This window comes from Triticum urartu, chromosome 6, assembly GCF_003073215.2.
Source record: "Triticum urartu cultivar G1812 chromosome 6, Tu2.1, whole genome shotgun sequence".
In the NCBI taxonomy this organism is placed as follows: Eukaryota; Viridiplantae; Streptophyta; class Magnoliopsida; order Poales; family Poaceae; genus Triticum; species Triticum urartu.
The window spans coordinates 392,132,936-392,146,320 of NC_053027.1; positions in this window are offsets into that span (position 1 = coordinate 392,132,936).

Consider the following 13,385-nt stretch of genomic DNA (forward strand, 5'->3'; position numbering starts at 1 on the left):
TCTTCAACAGCGATGCAGTCCATGGTGAGACCTTCCTCCCCGGACAGATCTTCGTCTTCGGCGGCTTCGCACTGCGGGCCAATTCACTTGGCCATCTAGAGCAGATCGAAAGCTATGCCCCTGGCCGTCAGGTCAGATTCGGAAGTTTTAACTACACGGCTGACATCCATGGGGACTTGATCTTCGACGGATTCGAGCCACTGCGGAGCGCGCCGCACTGTCCCGACGAGCATGATCTAGCTCTGCCGCCGAACAGTGCCTTGGAGGCCGCACCCGCATCGGCTCCGGTCCCTAATTCGGAGCCAACTGCGCCGATCGAGGATGGGCGGTTGGACGCCACCTCGGGGGCTGCGATCCCAACGGCGATTGAGCCGAACACCAGCCCCGCACTCCGCGAGAATCATGACTCCAAGGAGCCGGACTCTTTTCCGGACTCCGAACCCTCCGGGCCCCGGCCTGTCGAATCCGATTGGGCGTCGATCATGGAGTTCACTACCGCGGACATCTTTCAGCACTCGCCTTTTGGCGATATTCTGAAGTCACGGAAGTCTCTCTCTTTATGAGGAGAGCCCTGGCCGGACTGTGGCCAGCGAGGTTGGGATTTGGACGATGAAGAAATTCAAAGCCCACCCACCACCCACTTTGTAGCCACTGTCGACGACTTAACCGACATGCTCGACTTCGACTACGAAGACATCGATGGTATGGACGCCGATGAAGGAGATAATGAAGAACCAGCGCCTACTAGGCGCTGGAAAGCCACCTCGTCGTATGACATATACATGGTGGACACCCCAAAAGAGGGAGATGGCGATGGAACAGCGAAGGATGACCCCTCCAAGAAACAGCCTAAGCGCCGACGTCAGCGGCGCCGCTCAAAATCCCTCCAAAACAAACACGGTGATTCCAGCACGGGAGATAATAACACTCCGGAAAGCGCCGAAGAAAACCCCCTCCAGCAAGATTTAGCACAGGAGGATGGAGAAACCAGCCCTCACGAGAGAGCGGCAGACAGAGAGGTCGAGGACGATAATTATATGCCTCCCTCTGAAGACGAGGCAAGCCTCGATGATGACGAATTCGTCGTGCCAGAGGATCCCGTCGAGCAAGAGCGTTTTCAACGCAGGCTTATGGCCACGGCAAGAAGCCTCAAGAAAAAACAGCAACAACTTAGAGCTGATCAAGATTTGCTAGTTGACAGATGGACTAAAGTCCTTGCGGCCGAAGAGCATAAACTTGAACGCCCCTCCAAGAGCTACCCAAAGCGCAGGTTGCTACCCCAATTAGAGGAGGAAGCACTCGATGCGGCCGACCGTCCACCTCGTGGCCGCGACAGAGAGGCCTCTCGGCCCTCCACTCAAGCCGCACCCCGTACCAAGGCACGGGACTATGCGCCGGACATACGAGATATGTTGGAGGACAAGGCTAAACAAACAAGATCGATCTGTGGATCGCGTGGGCGCCCCACGGCTCGAGACGGCATCCATCACGCCGGCCACAAATTCGGCAGGGCTGAACACAGTAGACAAGGCTCACTGGAGCTACGTCATGATATAGCCCAGCACAGAGGCGCCGCACACCCACTCTGCTTCACAGACGAAATAATGGATCATCAAATCCCCGAGGGTTTCAAACCTGTAAACATCGAATCATATGATGGCACAACAGATCCTGCGGTATGGATTGAGGATTATCTCCTTCATATCCATATGGCCCGCGGCGACGATTTCCACGCCATCAAATACCTCCCACTCAAGCTTAAAGGACCAGCTCGACATTGGCTTAACAGCTTGCCAACAGGATCAATCAGTTGTTGGGAGGACCTATAAGCCACATTCCTTGACAATTTCCAGGGCACTTATGTGCGACCCCCAGACGCCGATGACCTAAGCCACATAATTCGGCAGCCAGATGAATCGGCCAGGCAATTCTGGACACGGTTCTTAACAAAGAAAAATCAAATAGTCGACTGTCCGGACGCTGAGGCCCTAGCAGCCTTCAAGCACAATATCCGCGACGATTGGCTAGCCCGGCACCTTGGACAGGAAAAGCCGAAATCTATGGCAGCACTCACGACACTCATGACTCGCTTTTGCGCGGGAGAAGACAGCTGGCTTGCTCATAGCAACAATATAACCAAAAACCCTGGTAATTCGGACACCAGGGACAGTGGTGGCAGGTCGCATCGAACCAAGAAGAAGCGCCGCATTAACGGCGACAATGCTGAGGATACGGCAGTTAATGCCGGATTCAGAGGCTCTAAATCCGGTCAGCGGAAGAAGCCATTCAAAAGGAATCCTAGGGGCCCGTCCAGTTTGGACCGAATACTCGACCGCTTATGCCAGATACATGGCACCCCCAAAAAGCCGGCCAATCACACCAACAGGGATTGTTGGGTGTTCAAGCAGGCAGGCAAGCTAAACGCCGAAAACGAAGACAAGGGGCTGCATAGCGATGACGACGAGGAGCCCCGGCCGCCGAACAACAGGGGACAGAAGGGTTTTCCCCCACAAGTGCGGACGGGGAACATGATATACGCAACCCACATCCCCAAGCGGGAGCGGAAGTGCGTGTTAAGGGACGTATACGCGATAGAGCCAGTCGCCCCAAAGTTTAACCCATGGTCCTCCTGCCCGATCACCTTTGATCGAAGGGACCACCCCACTAGCACCCATCACGGCGGCTTCGCCGCATTGGTTCTAGACCCAATTATTGACGGATTTCATCTCACTAGAGTCCTTATGGACGGCGGCAGCAGCCTGAACCTGCTTTACCAGGATATAGTGCGGAAAATGGGCATAGATCCCTCGAGGATTAAGCCCACCAAAACGACCCTTAAAGGCGTAATACCAGGTGTAGAGGCCAACTGTACAGGCTCAGTCACACTTGAAGTGGTCTTCGGATCTCCGGATAATTTCCGAAGTGAGGAGTTAATCTTTGACATAGTCCCGTTTCGCAGTGGTTACCACGCACTGCTCGGGCGAACCGCATTTGCTAAGTTCATGCGGTACCGCATTACGCATACCTTAAGCTCAAGATGCCAGGCCCTCGAGGAGTAATTACGGTCAATGGAAACACTGAATGCTCCCACCAAACGGAGGAGCACACAGCGGCCCTTGCGGCGGAAGTTCAAAGCAGCCTCTTTAGGCAGTTCCCCAGTCCGGCCACTAAACGACCGGACACCGTCAAGCGCGCCCGGAGTAACCTACAATAAGACCGCCTGGCACGATCCGAGCAGGCGTAGCAATGCGGCCCGAACCCCAACTCTCGCAAAAAGGCAACGCCAGTACTTCGCGTACATAACTACGCTCTAGAGATACCATGGGCACAGGGGGAGGGGCACCACCACGGCACGCCCGAAACACGGCTTAAACCGCACCAGGGGCTGCCGATTTTTTTAAAATTTCTCTTACTTTTAGGACTCCACTCTTCCGAAGGCCTGTACGGTAGTTCAGTTGCCGCACAAACGATGCAAAAACCAGGGAAGCAGCCAAGCCACGCCGCATTACGGAACTCCCAGGTGGTCTCTATCACGAGCAGTATACCTGTTTCGCACATTATTCCGCAGCTTGCCCCTGGAGCGGACATGTTACATAGTCCAACCTTTTCCTTATCGCATTATTTGTATCGTTCTACTTTGATCGCAGCTCTTTTTAATAAACAATGCATAGCTTTTGTCTATTTTTGCATTACTTTTTTATATATTTATATATGTTCCTTAACGACATGTTGCACCCGTACACTTTGGTACGGCCAAAATACGCCAGGGGCTTCCGTACCCCTCAACATGGTGTGAGAAGTCCGAACACTTTAACAAGTACGGCACCCCGAACTTATAGCATTATATGCATTGGCTCCGAATCATGTCTTGGGTCAATAATTGGGTTTGCCCGGCTCCTATGTTTTGGTGCCTTACGTGCCGCTATATCGGCTAAGGTAGCACTAGGAGAACCACTGCGATTGTGCCCCGGTTGAGCTGGGTCGAGCACCTCAATGGAGAAAGCTAAAACTGACCGTCATGATGAGGCGAGAGCTGGTCGCTGTTCGAGAGGTTTTTTCGAGTCCTTAAAGACTTATGCCGCTTAGGGCGAGGAGCCGGCTTTGTCCGGCCAAGGCGTCGATAGCGCCCCGAACTCGGTCTTCCGAATACTAGGGGCTTCGCCGAAATTTAAAATTATAGAATTCTATGGCTAAGTGAGAGTGTTCACGCATTATAGTCCGATTGCCTCGTTCGTCGGGCTGAGCGCCTCCCTCGAAGGACCCAAATATGGGAAAAAGAGCGCCCAGGTTTATCCCCGAACACCCCAGCACTAGCGGCAAGGGGGCAGAAGCCGACGACTCGCCATCTCTCAGTATTGATAAACAGCCGCACAGAAGGTAATATTTTAAATTCAAACAGCATTGCTTAAGCGCATATGAACAAGTTTTTAGCGCACAGGACAAAACGAGCGAGTTTTACTCAAAAATTACATCTATAGAACATTCCTCCGCCACACGGCGGGCACCCTTCAGAACATCCTTATAATAATTTTCGGGCTTACGATGCTCTTTCCCCGGCGGTGGCCCGTCCTTCACAAGCTTCTCAGCATCCAGCTTGCCCCAGTGCACCTTCGCACGGGCAAGGGCCCTACGGGCACCTTCAATACAGACGGAGCGCTTGATGACTTCGAGCCTTGGACAGGCCTCCACCAGCCGCCGCACTAGCCCGAAATAGCTCCCAGGCTGAGCCTCTCCAGGCCACAGCCGAACTATGAGGCCCTTCATGGCCTGTTCGGCCGCCTTGTGGAGCTCGACCAGTTGCTTCAACTGGTCGCTCAGGGGCACGGGGTGTCCGGCCTCAGCGTACTGAGACCAGAACACCTTCTCTGTCGAGCTGCCCTCATCGGCTCGATAGAATGCGGCGGCATCAGATACACTCTGGGGAAGGTCTGCGAACACGCCTAGAGAACTCCGGATTCGGGTAAGTAACAAGTAACTCACGCTTATGTGTTTACTTTGCATAAAGAATGCCTTACCTACCGCTATCTTCTTCACCTCATCCAACTCCTGGAGGGTCTTCTGGGATTCGGCCTTGGAAGACTTGGCACTTTCAATAGCCGCCGCGAGCTCGGACGCTCGCGTCCTTGAGTCACGCTCCAAACTCTCATGTTTTTCCATGAGAGCCTGGAGCTCTTGCCACACCTTGCCAACCCCGGCCTCATACTTTTCTCGCTCAACGCGCTCCATGGCTGACCTATTCTCGGCCTCGAGTAGCGCTTGCTTCAGGGTCGCCACCTCAGACGTGGCCCCTACAATAGCCACGATAATCCTGTCATTTTTTGCAATTGCACCTTTTTATATATACATATATTTAATTTAAACAAGGTATTTCTTACCTTCATTGTCCTTGAGCTGCTTCTTGGCACGTCCGAGCTCTTGCTCGGACCGCTCGAGGTTCTTCTTTAGCACATCCACTTCCGCAGTCAGTGCGGCAGACGCCAGCAGGGAAGCCTGCACACGCATATTGACTCTTTTTAGACTCCTGCGATTTTTTATTTGATCCTCTATTCGGCTTTTCTTTCCGAACGCCAAACAGAGCATCAGGGGCTACTATCTATGCGGTAATGTTATTTACACATTCTTTACTTACCTCAAAGCCTGTTAAAAGGCTTGTACAAGCTTCAGTCAGTCCACTCTTGGCGGACTGAACCTTTTGGACCACCGCACTCATAATGGTGCGGTGCCCCTCGTCGATGGAGGTGCCTTGGAGCGCCTCCAACATATTGTTCAGCGCCTCCGGTTGGACGGAGGTCGCCGCCGTGGCGGGCTTGCTCCTCTTGGAAGGAGGTTCCCTGCCGGACTCTGGAACCTTTGAAGGTTCCGGAGCGGTGTCCGGCCTAGGGCCAGACTTGGAGCCCTAGGGGGTTTCGTCCCCCTTACTCCTGGAGTCCGGGAGGTCGCCTTGCGGCGTCTCCAAGAGCACCTCCTCCCGGATTGGACCCTGTTGGGACAACACTTCGGTGTCGTCCGTAGGGCGGGGGGAGGAAGCCGTCGACAGCGAGTTCACGTCCAACGAGTCCAGTGAGCCGCTCGACAATGCGTCGAGCCGGTCTTTGGGTGGGCTACATAAACATATTCGACATAAGGGAAAGCTGTGCAATAAACGAATACTATGAAATCACTCCGGTATCCGGATACTTACGATTTCGCCAGGGACTTGGCCCTAGGTGGCCACTCTTCTTCGCCGTCGTCGGTGTTGGTGGAGTAGTCCGGAGGAGGGGTTCTCCCTCTCTTGGACCCCTCGGCCTCCCCAGTTGGGGCGGCCTTCCTTTTCTTCCCTTCCCCCGCTGGAGGGGGAGGGGTCTCTTCTTCCTCCTCCTCATCTTCATGGGAGGAGTGCGTCTTGGATTCGTCGGACGATGAATCCGACACCTCCGGGCGCCGGGCACTCTTTCGAGTCCCCGTGGCCTTCTTCTCTGGCACCACATAGGGTGCCGGAATCAGCAGCTTCGCCAATTGAGCGTCCGCTGGGCCTTCGGGCAAAGGAGCCGGACAGTTGATCTGTCCGGACGTCACCTGCCAATCCTGTCAAAGGAAAGGGAGCTTAGATCCCGCAGGGAGTCAAACTATGAAACACTGATACGCTGTAAAAGGAAATGACAGCTTACCGCAAGAGCGTGACGCTGTGCACTGAATCCGCGATCCTCAGTAGCGGATGCGGGAGCCACGGCGCCCTTGAAAAGCACCTTCCAGGCATCTTCGTACGTCGTGTCGAAGAGCCTGCTCAGAGTTTGGTGCCGCGCCGGGTCGAACTCCCACAGGTTGAAAGCCCGTTGTTGACGCGGGAGGATCAAGCGGATGAGCATAACCTGGACTACGTTGACAAGTTTAAGCTTCCTGTCCACCAGGGTTTTGATGAATGTTTGGAGTCCAGTCAGCTCTCCTTTTTTACCCCACGACAGGCCCGTCTCTTTCCAGGACGTGAGCCGCGTTGGGGGTCCGGACCGGAACTCGGGGGGTGCGACCCGTTCGGCGTCGCGCGGCTCGGTGATGTAAAACCACCCCGATTGCCACCCCTTCAGGGTCTCCACAAAGGAGCCCTCGAGGCATAGGACGTTGGCCATCTTGCCCACCATGGCTCCTCCGCACTCTGCCTGGTTGCCGCGCACCACCTTTGGCTTGACGTTGAAGGTCTTGAGCCATAGGCCGAAATGGGGGCGGATGCGGAGGAAAGCCTCGCACACGATGATAAACGCCGAGATGTTGAGGACAAAATCCGGGGCCAGATCGTGGAAATCCAAGCCGTAGTAGAACATGAGCCCCTGGACAAATGGATGCAGAGGGAAGCCCAGTCCGCGGAGGAAATGGGGGAGGAATACCACCCTCTCACGGGCTTGGGAGTGCGGATGAGCTGCCCCGTTTCGGGAAGCCGATGCGTGATGTCGCTAGCCAGATATCCGGCCTTCCTCAGCTTTTTGATGTGTCCCTCCGTGACGGAGGAGACCATCCACTTGCCTCCCGCTCCGGACATGGCTGAGAAGGTTGAGGTGAGGAGTGCGGACTTGGGCGCTGGAGATCGAGTGTGCGAGAATGGATAGGCGAAGGAGGAAGAAGGCGTAGGTGAAAAGGTGGATCCTTATCCCCTTATATGGGTGGACGCAACTACATGTCCCCACCAGCCTGGTAAAACTCACTTATCTCCCAAGCGCCGTAATCAAAGGCGCGGTTGGGTTACCCATGCCCGTATTGATGAGAATCCCGGAATAAGGGGACATGATCTCTGCTTTAACAAGACGTGCCAAGGAAACCGCCTCGCATAACGCGCTGAGATGGGACAGTAAAACGGTTTGAATAAAAGCTTGGCCGTGGTGTCATGTCACACTACGGAGTGCGTCAGCAGATTAGATTTGTGTAAATATTATTCTCTCTATGGAAATATGTGGAAACTTATTTTGCAGAGCCGGACACTACCTTTGTGTTCGAAATCTTCTATGAAGTACTTGGAGGAGGAACCCGCCTTGCAATGTCGAAGACAATTTGCGCGCCGGACTCGTTGTCATTGAAGCCTGGTTCAGGGGCTACTGAGGGAGTCCTGGATTAGGGGTTGTCTGGATGGCTGGACTATACCTTCAGCCGGACTCCAGGACTATGAAGATACAAGATTGAAGACTTCGTCCCGTGTCCGAAAGGGACTTTCCTTGGCGTGGAAGGCAAGCTTGGCGATACGGATATTCAGATCTCCTACCATTGTAACCGACTCTATGTAACCCGAACCCTATTCCGTGTCTATATAAACCGGAGGGTTTTAGTCCGTAGGACAACATACACATCAACAATCATACCATAGGCTAGCTTCTAGGGTTTAGCCTCTCTGATCTCGTGGTAGATCTACTCTTGTACTACCCATATCATCAATATTAATCAAGCAGGACGTAGGGTTTTACCTCCATCGAGAGGGCCCGAACCTGGGTAAAACTTCGCGTCCCTTGCCTCCTGTTACCATTCGGCCTAGACGCACAGTTCGGGACCCCCTACCCGAGATCCGCCGGTTTTGACACCGACACCCGCCGTTGCCGCTCACCACCCTACAGCCCTCGTCGTCGCCCTGTCCTCGTCCTCCTCCTCGCAGGACTGCACGCCGTCCTCTCCATCGTTGCTCGCCTCGTCCCCGTCTTTCTCCCCGAGCCCCACTGCCCTTGACCCCACGATCTCCGGTGAGGCCCCCGGCCTCTCTCTCCCCTGTCCCCATATGCACACGCTCGCTCGTGACCGCCCGCCGCCTCCTGCTGCTCGCTCACCGTGCCCCGGACTTCCCTGCCTACGCCTACTCCAGCTATGGCCGCTCGCGCCGCTGCGTCCCTGTGCGCGCCCGCCTGCAGCTGCTACCGCTCCTGCTCGCAACGCAGTCGCTGCTCGCGCTCCCCTACCGCTGTCGCCGCTGCCCGCTGCTCCACCTTGCCCGCTGGCCGCCTCTGCCCGCAGGCGTCGTCGCCTCCGCCCGCCTGTGTCGTGTCCTGCTCGCGCCCGCAAGCCACGCCTGCATGCGCCGCAAGCTGTTACTCCTCATGCAGCCCGCGCACCCGTGCTGTGGCCGTCCCACTGTTGCTAGCTCTACACCACCGGCACCATCCTCTTTTGGCGCTGCTCTCCGTCGATCGTCTGCAGCGCCCTCGCCGGCGGCTGCTCACATCGCCGGTCGCCGGTCGCCGGTCGGCGCAACCGCCACGGGGCGCACCCGACCCTGCTGGGGCGCTCATGCCCGTGCGCCCGGCCCGCTAGCCCTCCCCCTCCAGGCCACTGACTAGGGGCCCCCGCCCTAGAATGTTTAAAAAAAGAATTTAAGATATATATATACTCCCTCCATTCCTTGATATAAGGTGTATAGATTTTTGAGAATAAGTCCGAAATATAAGGTGTATTGCATTGCACCACTCGTTTGGATAATTTTTTTAGGGATTTGATTATATTTCCTTATATCAGGCAAGCTGCTCTATTTCCTCATGTCAATTATACAGGTGTAATCTCGTCCAAAACTTGTGAAATTTTCCCTCCACGTGCGTTCTTTAATTTCCGTGCCAAAAACTATACACCCTATATCTAGGAATGGAGGGAGTATAATATTAATTAATTAACTTAATTAATTTGGTTTAGTTAACCTAATCACTTAGTTAACTAATTAATCATGATTAGTTAGTCTTAGTCAATGACGAACAGGACCCACACGTCTGTTGACCCAGTCAACAGACGGTTACTGCTGACACCATGCTGACATCACGATGACATCATAATTATATTTTCTAATTAAATTAATTCTGTTAATTCTAAAAATGAATTAAATCTTTAAAAATTAATATAAAATAATCAGTAACTCAGATGAAAATACTTTGTACATGAAAGTTTCTCAAAATGACGAGACGAAGCCGAATACGCAGTCCGTTCGTCTGCCACACGTCCCTAGCATAGTGAACATGCAACATTCCACCTCCGGTTCATCTGTCCGAAAATGTGAAACACCGGAAATACTTTCCCGGATGTTTCCCCCCTTTGCCGGTATCACCTACTGTCGCGTTAGGGCACACCTAGCACCGCTCATTGTCTTGTCATGCATATGTTTGCATTATATTTATTGTTTCTTCCCCCTCTTCTCTCGTTAGACACCGAGACCGACACTGCTGCTACCCAGTACGACTATGGTGTTGACTACCCCTCCTTCTCGACTTAGCTTCCAGGCAAGCCCCCCCCTTGATCAACCCGATATCGCCTATTCCTTCTCTCTACTGCTTGCATTAGAGTAGTGTACCTTGTTACTGCTTTCGGTTAATCCTATTCTGCCGCATAGCCTGTCTTTGCCACTATTGTTGTTACCTTTATCTGCAATCCTAAATGCTTAGTATAGGATGCTAGTTTATCATCAATGGCCCTACATTCTTGTCCGTCTGCCATGATATACTATCGCGCCGTGGTCACTCGGGAGGTGATCACGTGTATATACTTATATACATACTTTATATGATACATGTGGTGACTAAAGTCGGGCTGACTCGTAGAGTACCCGCGGTTGATTCATGGATTGGGGGCTGAAAGGACATACTTTCCCGACCGCCCTCTGGGTGGATCTTTGTGGCGGAGCAACAGGGCAGGTTGAGACCACCTAGGTAAGAGGTGGGCCTGGCCCTGGTCAGCGTCCGCGGTTACTTCAAAATAACACGCTTAACGAGATCTTGGTATTTGATCTGAGTCTGGCCACTGGCCTATATGCACTAACCAACTACGCGGGAACATTTATGGGCACTTGACGCCGTGGTATCAGCCGAACCCTTCTTGACATCAGCGACTGAGCGGCGCGCGCCAGGTTGGCCGTGTAACGCAACTTCCTTTGTGATGGAGGTTGCTAGGTCTGCTCACCGGCCGCCCACGCAGCATGTAGGTGTGCAATGGGCGATGGGCCCAGACCCCTACGCGCATAGGATTTATACTGGCGTGCTGACCTCTCTGTTGTTCCTAGGTAGGGCTGCGACGTGTTGATCTTCCGAGGCCGGACATGACCTAGAAAAGTGTGCCCTGCCAGAGGGATCGAGCATGTTCGGTAATGTGGTGCACCCCTGCAGGGAAGTTTATCTATTCGAATAGTTGTGTCCCTCGGTAAAAGGATGACCCGGAGTTGTACCTCGACCTTATGACAACTAGAGCCGGATACTTAATAAAACACACCCTTCCAAGTGCCAGATACAACTCGGTGATCGCTCTCTCACAGGGTGACGAGGAGAGGATCGCCGGGTAGGATTTAGACCGGCATGCTGACCTCTCTGTTGTGCCTAGGTAGGGATGCGACGTGTTGATCTTCTGAGGCCGGACATAACCCAGATAAGTGTGCCCAGCCAGAGGGATTGAGTGTGTTGGGTAATGTGGTGCACCCCTGCAGGGAATTTTGTCTATTCAAATAGTTGTGTCCCTCGGTAAAAGGATGACCCAGAGTTTTACCTCGACCTTATGACAACTAGACCCGGATACTTAATAAAACACACCCTTCCAAGTTCCAGATAAAACCCGGTGATCCCTCTCTCACAGAGCGACGAGGAGAGGATCGCCGGGTAGGATTATGCTATACGGTGACACATGTTGAACTTACCATCTACTATCTTCTATATGCTTAAAGATGGAGGCTGCCAGAAGCGTAGTCTTCAATAGGACTAGCTATCCCCCTCTTATTCTGGCATTCTGCAGTTTAGTCCACAGATACTACCCATTTCATTGATACCAATGCATATGTAGTGTAGATCCTTGCTTGCGAGTACTTTGGATGAGTACACATGGTGGCTTTGCTCCCCCTTTTCCCCTTTCTATAACTGGTTGTTGCGACCAGATGCTGGAGCCCAGGAGCCAGACACCACCGTCGACGACCACTCCTACTACATCGGGGGTACCTACTACTACGTGCAGGCTGCCGCCGATGACCAGGAGTAGTTTAGGAGGATCCCTGGCAGGAGGCATGCGCCTCTTTCGATATGTATCCTAGTTTGTGCTAGCCTTCTTAAGCAAAACTTGTTTAACTTATGTCTGTACTCAGATATGGTTGCTTCCGCTGACTCATCTATGATCGAGCACTTGTATTCGAGCCCTCAAGGCCCCTGGCTTGTATTATGATGCTTGTATGACTTATTTATTTTTAGAGTTGTGTTGTGATATCTTCCCGCGAGTCACTGATCTTGATTGTACACGTTTGCATGTATGATTAGTGCACGATTGAATCGGGCGTAACAAATTGGTATCAGAGCTGACTGCCTATGGGAATCCCCCTTCCAACTCTTTGGCCGAAGTTGAGTCTCGTCATTGCAAAACTTTTACTAACATGGTTGTGTGGCTTACGGGCCCACATCGCCATTGGGTTGTATTAGGATCTTTTAGTCCTCATCTATACTCTGGGATTCTGATCTCTCTTCTATTCGAGTTAAATAATTTTACTAATTATAACTCTAGGTTCTCATTACCACTTCCTGCCGGAGAGCCCCTTCATTGCAGATGGTCGATTGCTTCACCGGAAGGTTCCAAAGATGCTATTTGATGTTTTCCCAAGACGCTTGTGCCCACCGACTTTTAAAATTCCCTACCACTATTATATCCGTATCGATAACTGCATACACTTGCCTACATTCAATCCCATTGATCTTGTTATTACAAGATGCCCCGAACTGCTCTCTGTTGTTTCAAGAATTCTTTGAGCTTACTGCCGTGCAGTTATTGCCTCATGAATACCCCTACGGGTAATTCGTCGCACTTACTGAGTATTTGTTCTTCCCCCATTGTTCATATGATTCACAAGATACATTGAGATGTTATCTGATCTTTCGGTAATCCTTTGCCCTCTATTGCTCTGCAATTGTGTGCTTGCATTTAGTTCGCATTCCTTTAGACCAGCAATAATCATTTAGTATCCTTTGTCATTATCATTTCGAGTCTCTTGATTCATTATGTTGTGAATGCTTGAAATCCTCAGTCGGATCCTAGACTTCATCCTTCTGGCTCAGATGTCATTTTGAGCAAGAGGTGGTTCTCGACCAATCAAATTACCATCGATTGTATCCCTAAGTCTACTCAACTTATCCATCCTTAATCAGAGCGTTTGCTTTTGAGCCCTTGATTTAAAAATCACAATTCATTTGCGTTTGAGCTCTGAAATAGTCAGTTGTTTCTATAATCCAATGCCTTTGCATTGTTACTTCCTCTGGTTGTGTGCCCATGCTCACATCAACTCCGTTATGGACCGGTAGATCCTTTGTTGGATTTTATCCAACAACGTCCTTCATATTCAATAACCTTGTGAGCCTCGGATACATAATGCCTTTGGTAAATTGTATCCTCTGCTTTCTCAACCATGCTCTGCTTTCAAGCTTCTATAAATTACTCCT